The sequence below is a fragment of the Myotis myotis genome, unplaced genomic scaffold (genome assembly GCF_014108235.1).
Source record: "Myotis myotis isolate mMyoMyo1 unplaced genomic scaffold, mMyoMyo1.p scaffold_m19_p_9, whole genome shotgun sequence".
NCBI lineage: Eukaryota > Metazoa > Chordata > Mammalia > Chiroptera > Vespertilionidae > Myotis > Myotis myotis.
The window spans coordinates 57,906,699-57,923,712 of record NW_023416401.1 but is presented as its reverse complement, the minus strand read 5'-3'; the positions used below and the strand labels follow the sequence as shown (position 1 = coordinate 57,923,712).

General features: G+C 52.1%; 1 protein-coding gene across 7 annotated transcripts in view; it reads left to right on the top strand.

Annotated features, from left to right (window-relative positions):
- The first annotated feature begins 903 nt into the window (after window positions 1-903).
- Window positions 904-17,014, top strand: part of EPB41L1 (erythrocyte membrane protein band 4.1 like 1) — a 119,564-nt gene continuing 103,453 nt past the window's right edge. For 2 of the 7 annotated variants that reach the window (XM_036321341.1, XM_036321340.1), the window contains exons 1-2: window positions 1,327-1,481; window positions 16,900-16,954. The gene's annotated coding sequence lies outside the window, so the exon portion shown is untranslated. Of the gene's footprint in view, window positions 1,046-1,152; window positions 1,482-16,899; window positions 16,955-17,014 lie in introns of those variants that run through there. The other 5 variants (XM_036321336.1, XM_036321342.1, XM_036321334.1 and 2 more) reach the window with 5 other exon arrangements.

Below are 17,014 nucleotides of genomic sequence, written 5' to 3'. Positions count from 1 at the left end.
TGCTTTGGGGCTTCAGCTCCCTCAGTTCTGCCCTCTCTTAGTTTGCAGAAGCCCCCCCTTGATTTATGTTCCCGGCTGCTCACTTGGCACTTAGTCCCTATACGGTAGGCAGGGGTGCAGTGAACGTCCCTCATGGTTGGACTTTATATGGGCTCTGCGCTGCCTGGTGGAGGCCCAGGACAAGCTTCTCATCTGGAAAGTGGGGATAACACAGCTGCCACATGGGACCCGGTGAGGACTAAGTGAGACAAAGCAGATGAGAGTTTCGGAGCTTAGTAAGCCTGTGCCTACCTCCTGACTTCCAGTAAAACCCAGGAAAGTACATGACACTGCTTCCCCCTCCTCTCTGTGCTTTATTTATTGTCCAACAAAGGAGGCCAGGCTCCTTGTTCCCCACATTTCTGGAGGGCCCTGGACTTCCCAGGAGCTCTGGAGCAGGAATCCTCTCCGTTTCTTCATCTACAGAATGGGGGCACCTAATGGGTGCCCCACCTCCCTGCTGCTCTCTTGAGCTTGCTGGACTTGGGTTAGTTCCTCCCTCCCTGAAGGAGCGCTGGTAAGGGCTGTGGTGGTTATTTAGAAAAGCTCTTTGCTTCGGGCGTGCCAGCGCCTGCGGAGGGCGGGCGTCGGGGTCCAGGAGCCACGGACCAGCGCCTCGAGAGCCCCCAGAGCGTCCAGAGGTATTGCCACCTGAGAGGGGGCTGGAATGCGTGGCGTGGTTTTCTGCGAGCTCCTGCCACGGGAACAATGGGAGGGCGGCGGGGAGGCTGGTGGGCGTCGGCCAGGTCCAGGCTGGAGGTGGAGGAGGCCGGCGAGCCCGGCGCCGGGCCTCGGGGTTAGCCCGGGGCACCGGGCCGTGAGCCGAGAGCTGCGAGGCCTCCTCGCCAGGGAAAACCGAGGTCGGCGCTGGCGGGGACCGGGAGGAGGCAGGGGCGGGGCCCGAGCCCACCCTGCTGGGACCGGGAGGGCGACGAGGCCCGGGTTGGGGTCTCCACTTCCTCTCCCCGCCGCTCGCCCCCGGCCTCCGAGTTCCGCGGCGGCTCAGGTAGGCGCCGGGCGCGGGGCCCACGTGGGGAACCGGGCGGGCGGCGGGCCACGAGGGCCACGCGGGCTCGCGGGGCTCAGCCCCTTCCCCCTCCCTCCCGGGGCGGCGCGGCTCCTCCCGACGCGCGGCGGCGGCGGCTCGGGCGCTCCCTCGGCGGCTCGCCTCTCGTTGCCGCTGCTCCTCGCTCGCCCGCCAGCCCGTGGCTGCTTGGGCGGCCGGGATCGCCGCCGCCTCCTCCGGGGAGCCGGCCGGGGCAGGGCGCAGCGGGGAGACGGGTGTGGGGGGGCGGGCAGGGAGAGGGGCTGAGCGCCGTGGGAGGGGGAGAGGGAGCGAGCGAGCGAGCGGGCATTTCTGCGCAGCTCGGACGCCTCGGAGCCTGGCCGCGGGACACGGATCGAGGACCGGCAGCGCCCGGAAGCCGCGCCGCCGCCGCCAGGTTAGCGGTCCCCGCCGCCCTCCTCCAGCTCGTGCGTGTGTGTGTGTGTGTGTGTGTGCGCGCGCGCGTGTGCGTGTGTGTGTGTGTTGGAGGTGATCACGGAGGGCTCCGGGCACTGGGGGGCGGGCTCCGGGTTCTGGACACCCCCGGGCAGAGGGCGGGCTCCCGAGGCAGAAGCCCGGCTTCGGTTCGTTCGACTAGATTCTGGCTCCGGTATGTGTGTTGGGCTCCACGTCGCCTGGTGTGTGTTGGGTGTGAGCGCGCGCGTGTGTCCGTGGGTCAGTGCAAGTGGATGCTCGGCGTGCGCGCGCGCGCGCGTGCCTCTGTGTGTGCGCCCCTGGGCTGGGTGCGGGTGTGTGCGTGCGTGTGTCTGAGTGTGTCTGTGAGAGGGTGTGTCCGAATGTGAAGCTGAGCGTGTAGACATCTGGATGAGGGTGTGTGCCGGTGGCTTTGCTAGTGGCGTGTGTGTGTGTGTGTGTGTGTGTGTGTGTCGCCGTGTGAGCGCCAGTGTGATCCCCGAGTGTGCGCGTGCGAGGGCGGGTGTGCGCCGCGTGGCCCCGCGCAGCCCCCGTGTGCGTGTGCGCGGCTTTGTCTCCGCACCGCCAGGAGGAAGGGGTGGGGGCGGCGGCCGAGGCGCTGCGGTCGCCGGGAGCCGGGCACCTGGCCGGGGCGGTGGGCGGCGGCGGCGGCGGGAGCGCCCTCCCCGCGGCGGAGACGCCCGGCTGGCAGGTGGGCGGCCACACCCCGGGGGACGAAGGAGCCGGGCTGACAGCCGAGCCCGCGGACCCGGTTGGGCTGGAGCGGAGGGCGTGCCCTGCCCGAAGCCCGGTGTGGGGTGTGGGTGTGGGTGTGGGTTGGTGGTGGCGGTGGCAGCGACAGCGAGCCCCAGGCTGCTGTCCCAGTCGGTTCAGGAATCCATTTCCTGTCGCGGCGCTGAGACTGTCGTCCAGAGCCAGGCCGGGCCTGGCCGGGTCAACCACACTCCCCCCTACTCCTGCCCCGAGAGTAGAGCCACATCTTAGGTGCCCTGGAAGGAGGAGGGGAGCCACTCTCTTAAAGGACCAGCGCACCCCCCCTTCCCCAGGAATTACCCCTCAGGAGACCTCTACTTTGAGAAGGGTGTCTGGGTGTGTAAGTACCTCTTTCCCCGTTTATTGATGCAGTGCATGCATTTCTAGGTCTCTAGTCTGTGTGCATGTGTGTGTTCTGTCTATTTCATAGGCATTTGGGTGCTAGGTGTGTTTTACCAGTGAACAGTGAATAATGTATCTCTTGATGTCTATGTGTTTTTATAAATTCTGGTATATTTGTTTTTATGTACATATAGCTGATTGTATATTAGTGAGACTGTGCATGTAGGTTTTGCAAGAGAAGTGACATTTTGCTGCCAACTGGAAGAGGATAGAAAATTTTGTCCAGAGCCACTCTATTTTAGAAAAACTGGGTGAAAAGGTGGTTTGGAAACCTGGCTGTGTGGGTTCCAGATGCTGGAACTGAAATGTAGGTAGATTGGGGTAAGACTGGATACAAGGATCGAAACTGAGACTTACAGGAGGAAGTAGTTGTTCTGGAAGAAGTATATTCAAGTGCAAGAATTCTTCCTTCACTTCCAGTTATTTTTCCCTATAACTGCACCTCCCCCTCTGCTGCCTGGTTTGCCAGGATAAAGTGCACAGGATTTGGAGTGTAAAGGGAGGGAGCTGGGAGTGTGAAAGGAAGGAGGGTGGATGGGTGATAGGATTGGAGGCCAACAGCAGATTTCTGCAATTCTTAAAATGTTTCCCTGCCCAAGGCAGCAGAGTATGGGAAAAGCTGAGCTTGCTGTCCCCTTCCCTGAATTCCTTTCTCAGGACAAGAAAGGTTTGGAGCTCAGGAGTCCTGGAGTCTGGTCCATGGGTCTCCTTTTCACTTTGGTCAAACCCTTTATGTTCACTCAACTCAGTTTCCCTGGCTGAGAAGCTAGTAGGCTAGATTCTGGGACTTTGAGACCCTTCCCTTTTTCAGAGTGCTAGAGTTTGTCTCATTGTTACCTAGATTTAGGAATCTATTATAGACCCTAAGGATCTTGGCCATGGTCCCCACACTCCACGACCCCCAGCCCCCATATGCTTTAGTCTAGAGCAGTGGTTCTCAGAGTATGGTCACCCCACCAGCAGCAGCAAGATCACCTAGGATCTTTTTAGAAATGCAAATTCTTGGGCCTCATGCCAGACCTACTGAATCAATAACTTTGGGGATGGGGCCCAGCAGTCTGTTTTCACAAACACAGGTGATTGTGGTGTACTCTAGAGCTCAAGAAAAGTTCAGACAGGGAGCCGGAACCTCCTACAGGTTGAAACACCTGGGAAGCCTCCCCTGCTCCCTCCCACACTACATACCAGAAGTCACCTGCAGCACCCTAACCTGGCAGATAGCGGTTCTGGTTTCAAGTCTCAGGTCTTGCGATGACTCAATGACTTGGCCCTCTAATCTGGGCCAAGTTCTGAACAAGGGGTTTCCCGCTCTGCTCAGTTTCTCCACTCCTTAACTTAACCTACAAGACCTGCAGGATGGAGTCCCTAGCCACCCTCTGGAACCGCCACTCTGCCTTCTTTCAGTTCACCAAGGCAACAGGAACTCTTTGGCTTCGGGATTTTGCACATGCTGTTCCTCCTGCTAGCATACTCTTCCTCTGCTTCTTATCTCGGTTAACTCCCATTCTTCAGATTTCAGCTTAAGAGTCGCTTTCTCAGGGGACAGGGGGCTTCACCAATTCCCTAAGTTAAATCAGTTTTTCCTGTAACACGTTCTTAGAACTCCCTATATTTCGTACTACTTATGAGAGTTTGTAATTATGCATGAACTTGTTAGTTGTTTGTCTCCCCTCACTGGATTGCAAATACCATCTGGGCAGGAGCTTGATTGTCGGTCTTTGTAGTGCCCCCACTCAGTGCCTGGCTTATGATTGGTGTTCAATAAATTTTTTGAATGAATAATTTTATAAAATGGGAGATGGTATTAAATGATATCCAAGTTTCCTCTCAAGCTTTGACATTGTAATATCTCAGCAGGCCTCAGATGGTTTTGAAGTAGATTTATCTTTTTGACTGTGCATCTCCTGGCCATAGATTTGAGCCCCACTGAGCCCAGGCCCTTGCTGGGTTCTATTTTAAGGGAGACAGGAGAACTTGATTTCTGTGTCCCCCTGGATTAGGATCCTGCAAGAATGAGAAGAGGAAGAGCATGGAATAAGGAATCTAAAGATCAGAGTCCACTCCTTGTTACTGACTGTGGACAAGTCACTTTCCCTTTCTTGCTTGCTTCCTCTTTTTGTAACATGAGGGTATTGGGGTGGACGGTATACCTAGTATTGCTTACGAGCACTGGCTCTAGAGTCATTTGGGCTTTGCTGCCTACTAGTAGGGTGGGCTTGGGCAAGTGACTTCATCTCTTCATTTCCTCACCTGTGAAACAGGATCAATGATAGTATGTATTTCATAGGGTTGTTATGAAAACAAAATGAGGTATGATACATGAAATGCTTTGCACAGTGCTAAGCACATAGTAAACATTTGGTAAATATTAGTGATTATTACTATTATGACTACTCCACAATTCAGTTCAATATTGTTGAATGCCTTTTGCCAACCCTAAGCCTATAGATATAGAAATGAATACAACAATGTTCACAGGCTAGGCATGGGGGCAGACACGTAAAGATGTACAGTGTACAAGGTGCCAGGATGTAGGTGTTCATGGAGGAAAAGGCTTCATGGAGGAGAGAGATAGTGCTTGGGGCTGGATTTTATCTTCCAGGTAGTTGGAGCAGCATGTGCAAAGGCACTATGGCTTGTTAGGGTAGCTCCAAACAGTTCCATGCGGCTGGGGCAGAAGGTGGGGAATGGTAGGGATGGGTGGGCTGCATGGCTGGAGATGAGGCGTGAGAGGAAGGGTGGGGCCAGATCTGGCACAGGCTGAAATCTTGACCTATAGGTGGTGGGAAACAAGGGAAGAGGATAAAGCTAGCCCGGAAGGATCAGATTTGCATTTCAAAAACACAACTCTCCAGGTGGTATTAGAGGGTGGGGTGGGGGTAGGGGGACTGTTGACTAGGAGACTGGGCTCTAAAGGTGTTTATTTACATGATGGAAGGGCCCAATGGGGTGGATAGAGATCTAGACCATAGAAGAAGCATAGTGAAAGGGCATCAGGCCAGCCTGGGCCAGGGAGGTGGAGGTGAGATGAGAATGACTTCTCACTGGCCCATAGGCCTCCATTAACCTCCAAGGTTAATGAGTGGGAATCTGAAAATTGGAATTTGCATCCCACGTCTGCTACTCAATGGACTCAGTGTATTAATTTCCTAGGGCTGCTTAACTAAGTGCCAGAGTCTGAGTGGCTTAAAAAGTAGGGATTTATTCTTTCACAGTTCTGGAGCTACAAGTCAGAAATCAAGATGTCGGCAAGGTTGGTTCCTTCTGAAGGCTCTGAGCAGAGAGTCTGTTCCACACCTCTCTCCTAGCTTCTGGTGGTTGCCAGCAATCTGGGATGCTCCTTGGCTTGCAGCAGCAGCTGCCTCTCTTGTCACACGGCTTTCTTCCCTTTCTCCCAGACTGTCTGTGTTACCTCCTCTTCTTAAAAGGACACCAGTCATATTGGATTTAGGGCCCACCTTAATCTAGCATGACCTCATTTTATTTAGCTCATTACATCGGCAAAGACTCTGTTTCCAAATAAGGTTACATTTTGAGGCTCTGGATAGACATGAGCTTGGGAGGGGTGCACTATTCAACTCAGTACACATAGGAAGATGAAGAGTGCAGGTCTTGGAGTCCCGCAAACCCAGGTCCAAATCCAGACTTTGTAATGGAGCAAACACGAGCCTCTCAGTATAAATCAGTTATTTGTCTCAACCTCAGTTTCCTCTTCTATGAAATGGGGACTGTAGCACCTGCGATGCCAGGCTGTGGTGGTGAGCCTTGGTCATGATAACAGATGGGAGCTGGCACACTGTAGACATGCAATACTTATTACTTCCTCTCAGCTCCCCCTTCTCTGCACTTAGTAGCTGGGACAAGTCACTTCGACATTGCTTCATGTCCCTCATCTGCCAAATGTGAATAATTACCATCCATCTCCACCTCTCTCACTACAGTGTGATTCCCGGGGGATGATGAGAAAGCTCTTTGTAAAGTGCTTAAGAGTTTGTTGCTGTGATTTTTAATTATAATCATCATCATCATAATAACCCTTGGCCATTGCCACATCCACTGCCTTCTTAGCAGAGCCCAGCCGAGCCCAGCCCAGCCCACTCTTCTCCTGAAGCAAATCTTCTTTGCCCCTTTGTGCTCAGAGGGGCAAAGAAGGGAAACCTGCTCTGAGAGAAGCGACACCTAGGAGGTCACACAGCAGGTCAGTGACAAGTGGAGCACTTCGTCTGAGGCTCCTGTTTATAGTCTGAGCAGTGCTTTTCCCCCGGTTGCAACTTCAGCCTCAGAAGCAGGAGCTCCGGGCAGGTAGAGGCCTGGAGAGGACTCCACACAGGGCCTGGGGGTGGGGACCCAGAGGGGAAGAGTCCTGCTGAGTTAGGACCAGAATCCCAAGCAAGGGGGTCCCTGAGTCCTGAGTCAGCAGGCAGTGCCTTCACAGGCTGGATGGGTTCTCAGCCTGGGTTTGGCCCTCTCTGTCTGCCGCAGCCAGAGGAGGCCACTAGGGGTGGGCAGTGCAGCTTGGGGAGCCAGAGCTGGAGGTAACCCAAGGCTTCAATGTCCCTATTGACAGCCATGGCAGTGCTCTCAGCAGGCAGTATCCCTCCAAGCCTTGCCTTGGTGAGCCTAGGGAAGGCTCTGGAAAGGAGAGAAGGCTTATCCTGCCTTGGCAGTTTCCCTGACGTAATCCTTTCCCCCAAGCTTGAGGAGCCAGGCCCCTTCTTAACCCCTTGAGGTTCCTTTACTTGCCTTGATTCTCTTAGTTTCTCCCACTCTTTTCTTCTGCCTTCCCCTCCTTCCTCTCCCGCCCTTCTGTCCAGATTAAAGGTCTAAAGATAAAGCCTCCAGACCCAGTTCAGTGGTGGGTTTGGGGCTGTTTGGAGCCACCTATGAATTAGAAAGCCTAGTCTTCCTTGTCAGGAGCCCACTCTGGTAGCTGATAAACAACTGCTTACATTTATTGGCTTAACATGTGCCAGGCCCGTGCTAAGCGCGTTTCACGCCTATGTCTTTTAATCCTTGCACCTACCCAGTGAGGCAGAGATTAGATCCCCATTTCATTAAAGAAGGCTAAGTAACTCACCCAAAGCCTACCCAGTCCTCGGCCAGCAGGCAGCACAGCTGGGATTGAAATCCAGATCCATCTCAAGCCAGTAGATGCTCTCGAGTCTTCCCTACGCTGCCCCAGTTGGGGCCTACTGAACATTTAGGGGTCCGTAGAGGGATGTGCATTTGCTCAGATTGCTTGGTTCTGAGAGCAGCGTCTCCAATCCAGGTCTCCTGTCTCCCGGGCCTGTGCTGTCATCCCCTCAGAGACTGACACTGAGGTGTCAGCCTGGGGCTGGCCAAGGCTCTGAGCCCATCTGGTTCTAGGCAACTGCCCACCTGTGGGAGAGACACGGCATCAGGGGCAGGTGACAGAGCAGGACTGAAGGCACTTGGATTATCTACTAAATATTGTTTCATTACTGGCCACCTTAGTTTTCCATAGATTATCTCGAGTCTTCCAGTTAAATAACCTTATCATCTGCAGAGAGTGCTAGTTTTGCCTCAGAAGGGTACTTGGGAGTTTGGGGGCTTGGCGATCCTTTATCAGGCTCAGTGATTGCTAGAGGGCAAGGGAGGCAGAGGCTGGAGCCAGGAGACCCAGGTTCAGGAGGATACTTGTGCTAGAAAGAAAAAGGGAAGGAAGCCAGAGCTGGACAAAGGCCAGAGTGAGACAGTGTGGAGAGAGGAAAGGAGCCTTGAGGCTGGGGTTGATTGGAAACCTCCTCTCATTCCAAGTTCAGCCCAGGAGTCCAGACCCCCTCCCAGACAGGGCTGCCGATCTCAGAATGTCACCTCAGCATCTGGGCAGCTGCAGGTGGGTGGCTGGGCCTCCACCCACTCCTTTCGTGGTCAGCTTGAGCAGGTCGCTCACCCAGAAGGGACCTTGATTAGTGAGCAGTGGCTTTACAACTTTTAGCCACAGAGCCCTCTCTTCATTGGCAATGAAGCAGGAATTTCATATGTGAAACAGCTGAAAGGAGAGTGCTGAGGACCTCCCCCTACCTCGAGGCTTCCCTAGGCAGGGCTCTCCCAAGAGCAGCCGAGAGGAGCTTGCTAAAAACCCCCCTCTTCCGGGACTTGTCCAGAGCTCCAAACTCAGCTGCTCCCCGGGAGGGTGGGATCCATGGTGGGGCCCTGGAGTCAGCTCATTTTAACAGGTTCCCTGTCAGTGGGAGACAGAGGATCCTCAGATTGCCCTTGGAGAGCTGCTCTCAGATGTTTATGAACTTCTGAAACGACATACATACCTTTGAGAGTATGCTTTGATCGCGGGATAGGATGCATAGGCACCCTCTGAGCCTTTGAGTCATGACCCATGTAGTTTGGAACCACTGTCTTCAGGGTTGTTTTATAGAGTGGGAGCCTAATGCTGGGGGAAGGGTCACCTGGGAGGTCATAGTAGAGTCAGGCATTGAGGACAGATCTCTCTTACCTCTCAGCACATTGCTGGTTTTAGGTGAGAGTGCTGAGGAACTGTAGATCAGTCCCTTTCCCTGTCTGGGCCCAGGTTTTTCCAGTTGTAAAATGGGGGTTGGACAGGATAAGCTCAAGGTCACATGTAGCTTTGATCTGTGGTTCTGGGAGCCAGGTCTCCTGTTGCCCAACTCATCTTCTTTGCCCTTCTTCTTGCTGCTTTCCCAGCTTCACCCCCTCGTTTTAGTGTCTCCCATCTTCAGAGATTTCATATAGAGCCTGGATTCCAGCCCCTTGAGATCCTCCTGTCAAACAGCATGCCCAGAGGCTCAGCCTTTTCTCTCTCTCCCCGCCCACTCACCATACACGAATCAGGTGCCTGTGAGTCTGGGGATGCTCAAGATGGCCTCTCTTCTGAGCTGGACACCTGCGGCCAGTGCCAAGGGGAGGGGTTTGGAGCATGTCTCCTGAGGTTCCTGGGGACGTGCCCAGTCTTACCCGTGTCTTTGCCGCAGGTCCCTGGGCTCTTCCTGCCAAAAACGCCACACCCTTCCCCAGTCACTGTCTGCATTTTCTCGGCTCAGCTCAGGTACCAACCACTGTCCCACAAAGCCTTGTGAGCCCTCTTATCCCCACCCCTACAGTGAGATTTGTCTTTCCCTCCTCTGCATTCCGTTAGCACCTTATCTGTTCTTTTCTGGGGACAAGTTCTGCTTGGTCTTGACTTTCTCCTGAGACATGGCTTGTCTCTCTTGTGAGATTGTGAACCCTAAGATGTCTCAGACATTATTTTTTGCTCCCCAGCACCTAGCACAGGGCTCTGCATAGAACAGGTGCTTAATAGAAGGTTATTAAGTTCTATTTGCAGAATCTGCCTCTGGCCCTGAACTGGGCTGGTTTCTCCAGAGCCCTGTGGCCCCTTACTGGCAGGCCCTGATTTCTCACATATCCCCTCCTTCATTTGTGGATTGGAGGAGGCCAAGCAGGGCAGTGGGTAAGAACTTAAATTCTAGTCTTGACTCTGCCATGTCCTGACTATGTGACCTTGGGCAAGTCACTTTACCTCTCTGAGCCTCAATTTCCTCAGCTTAAAGCAAAGGGGTAGGGATGACAAGTCTGTTGGGGACTTGGGTGGATTAACTGAAATGATATGTGTAGAATGTTGAGGTCTGAGCATTGTAAAGAACAAATGGTCAATAAATGGTTATAATTCATTATTTTTCAGTTAATGGTTATTATCATTGGTGTTTTATGAGACACCGACTGTGTTTTGAGCATCGTGCTGGGGGGAGAGTGAGAGACAGAGAAAAATCATTGCAGTTCCTTGGTGTCCAGGGTCTTAAGGTCAAGTAGGGGCTGTAAGACTCTCCTACAAGGAGTAGCATCTGGCAGAGATGTGGCTGAGTGAGTTGAGACAGGTGTTCCCTGTGGAGGTTAAGGAGGTGAGCTGCAGCCTGGAGATGGGGAATGAGGCACATGCTTGGAGAGTTGTGGAAAGGATGCCGGAAAGAGCAGAGTGGAAGCAGAGGCAGCTCTAGAATCTCCACATAGGAGGGGCTTAGGGGAGCTTTAAGCTTTGTCTTGCTAAGAAGAATTTGGGGGATTGATGCCTCATCATACTACTCGTGAGAACAAGAGAGTGAGAAGACTGGAAAGACAGGGCAGAAAAGTTAGGGTTTTATGGAGGAGATAGTGGGGACCAGTGAGCAGGCCTCCCTGCCCAGGCCTGAACTGAGAAGGGCTGGGGGTCGGGGGGAAAGGGGGGCAGCTCTGAAGCCCCAGACCTCTGTAGGCTCACCATGGAGTCTGTTCCATAATAACAGGGAAACCTGTTTCCCTGGCCAAGGTGGAGATCTGAACTCTGATCTGTCTAAAGTGAAAATGCACATGGATCCCAGAAATGTCAGAATCTCTAAATTTCAGAGGTAGCCTGCAGGAGAAGCCACCTCCCGATCCCACCCTCCTCACCCCCACATTGCACAGCTGGCAAGCAGAGGCCCAGAAGGGGGAGCCTGCCTGAGTGAACTGGCCACTGCGAGTCCAGCCCCAGCCCCAGGACCTAGGCCTGTGCTAGGGTTTGGGGGAAAAGGAGGGGGCCAGGGAACCCGAGGAGGGGTGTAAATGACAAGCAAATGTCAGCTTGGGAAAAATCTGTTGCTAGGGGATGTGTGTATGGGTGTGATCGCAGGTGAGTGGGATGCGAGTGGCATGGAGCCGTCATCATTCCGGGCTTTCCTTCCTAGAAAGGAAAAAGGCCGCATGGGTGGGGGCCAGGGGAATACTGGGATGTGGAGGCGTTCACAGGGTGGCCTGAGAAGAGGAGGCTGTTGCCGAGCAGCCAGAGATACTGTATTACAATGGCACAGAGCGTCTCAGCATCTGTAAGCCTGGCCCTGTGTAGCCCTGTACAGGGTACCACAGTGGCATCTCTCCCATTTTAGTGGAGAAGACACGAGGGCTCCAGATGTCATGGTTAGGAAGAGCAGAACCAAGATTGGGGGCCTTCAAAGCCATGGTCCTGCCTTGGATGGCTGTCATCCCAGTTCTCAGCCCAGCCTGGTCTCTGTGAGGACCTGGAGTCAAAGGGGTCAGGGAGGTGCCCAGCCCAGGCCAAGCCACCTTTTGCCTTCCTGAATTTCTTCTCCATTAGTTTGCCCATCTGTCTGGCCTGTTTTATGGTAATTCACCATGTCCCCTTGTTTGTTAATTAAAAATATTTATTGAGCACTTACTATGTGTCAGATCACTGCCCCTGACCTAATGGAACTTACACCTTCGCATGTTAGAAGGCGATGCTGGGAAGAGGAGGTAAGGGGATTCACTGACCACCGCCTTCTCCCTTCACACCTTCTATCTCCTTCCAAGTCCCTCCACCCCCATGGGGCTTTTCGTTGGAACTGCTTCCTGCTGAAATGGAATGCAGAGTTAATTGTTAAACCTAATGGCTGGTAAGTGTTTCACCCTGCTGGGCTGAGTGCTAGCTTCGCTCCCCTGGGGAGGGGTGGAGCCACCCAGGTTTTTCTGGCAGGTACCTGCCACCTTTTCCCTACGCTGGAATCTGCCTCCAGAACCCGCTCCTCCCCTCCTTGTAGCGGGAGGGCTGCCTCTTGGAGCCTTTCCCTGGACTCCAGCTGAGGTGACCCTGGGAGGTGAGTGCTGGCTCTGGCCCTAGTCCAAAAGGCTCTGGGTGAGTGTTCTTGGAGGAGGTGCGGGGAATGGCATGGCGCCTAACCCCCGGGACCCACCCAGAGGGCAGACTGCCAGTGGACCTTGCTGGCTCTGCCTCCAGCCTGGTAGGGGTGGGGTTTGGGGGATGGCGTCGCAGTGGCCTAAGCCCTGTACACAGGACCCCCATCCAGTGCAGGCCACCCCACGCCTTCCTCCTGCTCCCCTTCTATTTTCCCCTCTTGATCCGGTATTTGGTGCTAGGTTATTCTCTGCCACCAGCCTGGGGGAGATGGGGTGGCTGAGAACAGCGGCAAAGGCTTATTTCTTCTTTGCGAAGGCTGAGCCCCAGGTGGGGCTCCTGTCAAGCGTTTGGGACAGAATTCAGGCTTCCAAGTCAGACAGGCCTGGGGTCAAAGCTGGGTGACCTTGGGCAGGTGGCCCACCTCTGAGTCAAAGTGACAACCTCTGAACAATGGTTACTCTGATCCCTTTGTTACCATCACTGTGAACATAATAGGTCCCAGATGTAGATATTAATATTAGGCGAGTATTTGGGCTGTAGATAGATATTAATGTTAGGCTCAGTAGAGGTTTGTTGAATGAGTAAGTTGCCATTCTATTCAGATTCAGCTTTACTTTCCCAGGCCTACTTCTGGCTTATGGACTTGGAGGCCAGCACCCCACCCTCTAGGACTCAACTGTAGAGCTATGCTGCCAGCCACAGGTGGCTATTAAGCATTGAAAGGTGGCTCATGGCACAGAGGAACTGAAGTTTTAATTGTATTTGATTTGATTAACTTAAGATTTAAAAAAAAAATCTCCATTCAGTTATTGAAAAAGTTCTACATATGTTTGACAAGTCAGTGTTAAGAATATACTTTTTCAATTGTAAAGGCTAAGAGAATCTAAATATCTGATGAAAATTTAGTGTCAGAATTGAGATGTGCTGGAAATTCTACCACATGTGTGGTCTCTGATTCTCATGTATGTGGGGTTCCCATACATATGTGTATATTAAATTTGGTTATTTTCTCTTGCTAAAAATAAAATTGAGATGTGCTCTAAATGTAAGGGACATAACAGATTTAGAAGACTCAGTATGAAAAAAGTAATATAAAATATCTCAATAATATTTTATATTGATTTCATGTTGAAATTTATATATTGGGTTAAATAAGTATGCTATTAAAGTTAATTTCAGCCCTAACTGGTTTGGCTCAGTGGATAGAGCATTGGCCTGCGGACTGAAAGGTTCCGTGTTCAATTCCGGTCAAGGGCACATGCCTGGGTTGTGGGCTCGATCCCCAGTAGGCGGTGTGCAGGAGGCAGCCAATTAACGTTCTCTCTCATCACTGATGTTTTTCTCTCCCTCTCCCTTCCTCTCTGAAATCAATAAAAATATATTAAAAAATAAATACATAAAATAAAATAAATTTCACCCAATCCTTTGTACTTTTTAAAATGTGGCTACTGGAAAATTTTAAATTACATATGTGTCTAACACTATATTTCTATTGGACAATGCTATTTTAATGAGAGAGTTGTGTTGGACACATTTAAATAATAATACAATAACTATAATGACTAGTTATTAGGGGAGGCTTGTGGGGGGACAAAGAGCACATATTCCCCACTCACTGCCCCTGTAGATGTTGCCCTTGAAACCCCATAGCCCCAAGGATAAGATGAAGACTTCTTATGCTATGACTGAGTGGCCATACTACTCACTTGCTGTGTGTGTGACCATGGACAAATCATTTTACTTTGCTGAACCTTAGTCTATCATCTGTAAGTCTAGACTAATTGTGGGATTTACTTTGTTGATTGAGGTGATTACTTGAGATATAGTCCAAGTGCAGCACTTAGCCCAATGCCTAGCTGTGTGAGTAGTCAGGTGTTAGCTGTGGTGGCGGTTGCTATTACTGTTAGTTGGGTGGGTGGGTGGGGGGGTGGATGGTTGCTTGAATTTGTCAGCTTGGATTCTCTTGTTTTATTTGTCTGAAGGGGACACAGACAAGAGGGAAAGGAGTAGAAGTTAAAAGAGCTTGAGGGATATTTGGGATGAGGATTTCTTGTCTTTGAGGTAGCTCCTTGGATCTTCCCATAGTACTATAAGTGATCAGGCAAAGATATGTACCCATTTTACAGATGAGGAGGCTGAGACCTGTTGAAGGGAAGTGACCTGGCTATACAGCCAGAACCTGCATGCAGACTTCCCAACCCTATTGTGGCAACATTGGAACCAGCGTTAAGAGACCACCTTTTGGGGCTGTAGGATCAGGGCCTGATCAGGAGTCAGGAACGTGTGAGGAATGGTTATTCTTAGTCTCCTATAACTGGAAGGGATCTTGACACCTTTCAGTACAACCGTCTTGTTCTTGAGTTGAAGAAACAGAGAACTCCGCGTGTGCGTGTGTGTGTGTGTGTGTGTGTGTGTGTGTGTGTGTGTGTTCTGCCTAGCATCACAGAGCAAGTTGATGGCCAAGCTGGAACTGTTTCTGTTTGTTTAGATTCAGCCCTCAGCTCAGCCGTGGGAGGAGGGATGGCCCTGCTTGTCAGCCCCCTCCTCTCCTGCCCAGTCCCTAGGGAGGCCTTCTGAGAAAGAGGCTTTTGTTTTACCAACTCCTTCTGGTTTCCTCTCAAGGTACCCTCCTCCACCCCCACCCGCCCTCCAGTCTGCCCAGATTTGTGTTTGTCCCTGTTCCAGGTTTAAAGGGCCCTGAAACCTGAAATCTCCACACACATCTGCTTTCTGGATGCACAGGGGGAGATCATGGGCTTTTATATTCCTCTTCTGTGGAATTCTCTCTGTGGCCTTGGTCAAGTCACTTGTAACTTTTTAGTCTCAACTTCCTCATCTGAAAAGCAGTAACCATACTGTACATACAACCTAGTGGTTAAGAACCTGGGCTCTAGCCCTGACCGGTTTGGCTCAGTGGATAGAGCGTCGGCCTGCGGACTCAAGGGTCCCAGGTTTGATTCCAGTCAAGGGCATGTACCGTGGTTGCGGGCACATCCCCAGTAGGGGGTGTGCAGGAGGCAGCTGATCGATGTTTCTCATCGATGTTTCTGACTCTCTATCCCTTTCCCTTCCTCTCTGTAAAAAATCAATAAAATATATTAAAAAAAAAAAAAAAGGAACCTGGGCTTTAGGTCTCACCCCATACCTATTTGCTGTACCTGTCTTCAGTGCATCACTTCACCTTTCTGGGTCTGCGTTCACAGCTGTGTGGGGCACAGCTCCCTCCTGGATTGTGGATAAGGTGCTGTGCTGAGCTCTCCACAGCATCATCTCATTTAATCCTCTCATTAACCCTGGAAGCCAACTCTATTACTCCTATTTTCCAAAAGAAGGAAGCTAACTCGCAGAGACTTGAAGTGACTTGCTCCAGGCCACATAGCTAGAGAGTATTGGGGCCAGGATTCAAACCAGGTCTGTGGGACAACAGAGTCCAACCGTATAACCACTGTGCCGCACTGCCTCCCAGGATTAGCTTGGGTGCTAGGAAACAGTGGATGGGAAAGCAGGTTGCCGGGTGACTGATGCTACAGCGGGCTTAGCAGTGTCCTGAGGCCCATGCCAGCCTCCAGAGCTGGGGCAGGAAGAAGACTCGGGCACACAACTTCTGCTCCTGCTGTTACAGCCTCAGCCCAAGTGACCTTCCTCTTCACCTTGTAGGTTAACAGTTGTTTTGCATGGAAAATAATACAGAACTTAATAAATAATAATAAAGGAATAAACTCTGTGTTTTGTACACTCAGAACTGTGAAACTACCTTTGCCCCACAGTTCCAGCTTGGCCATCAACTGTATGTGAAGTGGAACCATCTCTTCTTAGTGTGTGAGTCCAGGAGGCCTGGGCTTCTCTCTCCAGTGACCTGCCTCACTGTGTAACAGGCTGGGCCTGTAGTTGTGGCTTAAAGATGATCGAGAAGGGGCTTAAATACTATGTGAGCAACTTATACCAGAACAGAATATTAATACTAAAAAGACCTTCAGGGACCACTGGGTCCAACCTTATTTGTTTTAAAGGTGCGAGCCTGAGGCAAGGATAGGCCAGGGTGAGAGGGCAATGGGTGTGTTCTTTCCTGGGTGCCAGAGATCATGGGACTGACATGGAAGGAAGTGCCTGAGGAGTAGGCAGGCCTCTGCTTGCCCTCATCCCCCAGATCCAGTCCATCCCACGGTCTGTGGATACCACCACTTTTTTTAGCTCTACGCAACCATCCAGTCTGGGTCCTTGTCACATGCCCCTGGACAGCCACAACGACTTCCTGACTCATACACCTAAAGCTACTCGTGCCCATTTCCAATCCATTCTCTACGTTACAAACCACTCCCCAGTGCTCTTGGAGTCAAGACTGAACTCCTTGCCTTGGCCTCCCAGCCCGTGAAGCCTGGCCCCTGCTGGCCACGCCAACATCATATTTGTTACTTTCCCTTTTGCTCTCTGCGCATAGTCACAGGGACCTTTCTGCTTAACAGGTTCAGCAACTTCCCCCAGGTTCCTCAGAGAGTCAAATGCCAGCCTCTCAATTCCCAGCTCCATGCTGGGTCCATGGTCTCAGTTCAGAGGAGCTAACACCGTTTCCTCCTTCTAGGTGCCTGCCTGACGTCCTTCCCCCAGGGAGCTGGTGTGGACAGAGGAGAGGACTGGTGAGTGTTACCCTGGCTCAGCGGTCTCTTCTTCCGCTCTGGTGGGTCTTCCAGGTCCTC